Consider the following 2,579-nt stretch of genomic DNA (forward strand, 5'->3'; position numbering starts at 1 on the left):
CGACCAATGTCTCCAATGGACACAGCCATCTTCTGGATAGAGTACGTCATCAGGAACAAAGGAGCCGCCCACCTGCAGTCCGCAGGTTTCAGCCTGCCTTGGTATTCCTACTTCTGCCTGGATGTAGCGGTCTTTGTATTGGCCATAACTGGAAGCTCCATCTGGGGTTCGTTCTTTGCCTGTAGGTTACTCTGCTGTAAGAGGTCCAGCAAGAAGATCAAACCAGAGTAATTAGTCAAAAAATGTCTTCTATCTAATAAATATACAATGTTACTACAGGGTTCTGCCTGTAGCTGAACCAAACACAACAAGCTGTGCAATATACCAATATTTCTGCCTCATATTCAATGTTGCGTTAAGACCATAAAATTCATCTAAACTGTATTTAAATGTTAATTCTGGACTTATGAATTGAGAAACCTGAAGTGCTTTTTGCAACAAGTCTGTTTCTGAGACAAATATAAATAAATGTTTTCTTCATATATTTTTTAATCTTTAAATTTTAATGATAACAAAAAATATATTGCTGAGCATTTTCTGTCCACAGCTGATTAAAGATGTTGACTTTAATACTTTTTTGAGTGTGACAATTCTTTCATCCACTTTACTTAACCCTTCAACTTTTGACTGGTTGCAAATATATAGCCATAAATGTGTGCAACAGTTTAAAATGGACATATGATAAGAGAGAGTTGTGGAAATGTCAGTAATTACATGCAATAAGGTCACAAGGCAGCATTTAAGAATAACCTTTGAGCTTTTTTGTGTCCATGGCTGTCCCGTGGCAATGTGGTAAGCACTTTGTAATGAACATGGCAGTCAGTGAATACAGATTTAGTGAGGAACTCAGTAACACAGACATAATGAGTTCTTGTTTTTTGATCTTAAAAAATGACATGTCCAGGAAAAATGGATATTGGATCCCCTAAATTATGTTAGACAAAATAAAAATGACATTTGTTGGGTATTTAAGAGATAATATGAAAAAGAAAACATCCAATGACCCTACCCGCATCCAAACTATTGACTAAACCCATACAGATGTGCTACGTAATTAAAACAAACAGCCTTTTAGTACAAGCACACGTTTTGTAACTTACCTTTAGTACATTTATTAGACTTTGTCCCGCATGCTCAGGCTCGCTGGTTGAAACGCGAGGCCAATCCTGCTTCCTGACGACGGGCAGCTCAAGGCAAACATCTGGAACTGGATTAATCAAGATTCAGGTTTGATTTTTGAGATTACATTGTTATGAAAAATACAACTTGATTCTGTTCATTTTCTAACTGCTTTTCAAGCTGAGCTGAGTGGATTAAATATGTTTGTCTCCTGCCGTTTTCCTTCACATCTCTGTTGTATTTGGAGTATAACAGAGATCATTACTCTAAAAGCATCATAAAAAGCCATATTGCAATTTGCAAATATTAATGCAATCCATAATTTTTGGAGTGATATTCTTTGTTCTGATCAGACCAAATGTAATTGAGTATAAAAATCATTGCTAAACTTGTCAGGGAAAAAAAGAGGAAGTTTGCCAAATATCTTGCCTGCATTGATCCAAAATACATTTTTTCAGAAGAAAGAAGAAAATTTCTCCTTGAAATTCTTGAAATTTAAATCATGAAAAGTTTAGTAAACTTTGCAGAGACTTAGATGAAACTGTGTTTTGTTTTTTAACCCTCCGGGGGACTTAAAAGACCTTGTCATTAGACCCTGCAAGTGTGAGCTATCTGGCAGGGTCATACTGACCCAGTGAAGGCTTTTCTTTGTGTGTCATTTCACAAACTGTCGGTCTGATGGGAAGATTGTCTGACTTCCCCACTGTCTGATTGGGACATCAGCCGCGCTCCTCTTGAGCATCACATTTACCTTTTCAATCTGATGTAAATAAACTTCATAAGTAATACCCTCTTTCAAAATTCATCTGCACGACATAAACAAAAAACTTTGTTTTTATTTCTTTACAGAAAATGTCCAAGGCGGTCTCTGTATTCCTGGGAGTCCTCTGCTGTCTGGTGCTCAGATCCTCTTACTGTAAAGGCAGTAAGATCCTGGTATTGCCTGTTGACGGCAGCCACTGGATCAACATGAAGGTTATCCTGGAAGAGCTTCACTCTAGGGGTCACGAAGTCACCGTGTTGCACTCTGCCAACAGCTGGTACATCACCAATAACCCTTCCATTTATACCTCGATTCATATTCCATCAGTCTTCGATGAGATGGGCAGGAACTTTTACGTGAAAATGATGCAGGATGTCATGGACTGCCGTGGCCATCCTACTTTTATACGCTCATTTTGTCAACACAAATTGATTACAATGCTAGTAAAAGACATGCATAAGATCTCGGCGATGATGACTAATAACATTTTAGAGGATAAAGTGCTAATGAAGAAGCTCAAGGATGGAAAGTTTGATCTCATGTTGACAGACCCTGCGTTTCCAATGGGATTTATTCTGGGTGGTTACCTCAAGCTGCCGACAGTCTTTAATGTCCGCTGGATTAACAATGGAGAGAGTCATCAATCCATAGCTCCATCTCCTGTCTCCTATGCCCCTGTATCAGGAAGTGAACTTCA

The 2,579-nt window shown here is 38.4% G+C and overlaps 1 protein-coding gene and 2 long non-coding RNA genes across 3 annotated transcripts in view; 2 read left to right on the forward strand and 1 right to left on the reverse strand.

Annotated features, from left to right (window-relative positions):
- LOC103480633 (UDP-glucuronosyltransferase 1-2-like) overlaps positions 1–2,579 on the forward strand; it is a 15,814-nt gene that overhangs the window by 7,614 nt on the left and 5,621 nt on the right. The gene's annotated exons all lie outside the window — the stretch shown is intronic.
- LOC108167229 (uncharacterized) overlaps positions 1–2,579 on the forward strand; it is a 7,717-nt gene that overhangs the window by 3,739 nt on the left and 1,399 nt on the right. The window lies entirely within an intron of this gene.
- Positions 9–2,573, reverse strand: LOC108167228 (uncharacterized). The gene is made up of 3 exons (XR_001777596.1): positions 2,470–2,573; positions 1,101–1,207; positions 9–194 (listed from the first exon to the last, which is right to left on the reverse strand). It is a non-coding gene; the product is annotated as an uncharacterized LOC108167228 (long non-coding RNA).

Source organism: Poecilia reticulata, linkage group LG18, assembly GCF_000633615.1.
Source record: "Poecilia reticulata strain Guanapo linkage group LG18, Guppy_female_1.0+MT, whole genome shotgun sequence".
NCBI lineage: Eukaryota > Metazoa > Chordata > Actinopteri > Cyprinodontiformes > Poeciliidae > Poecilia > Poecilia reticulata.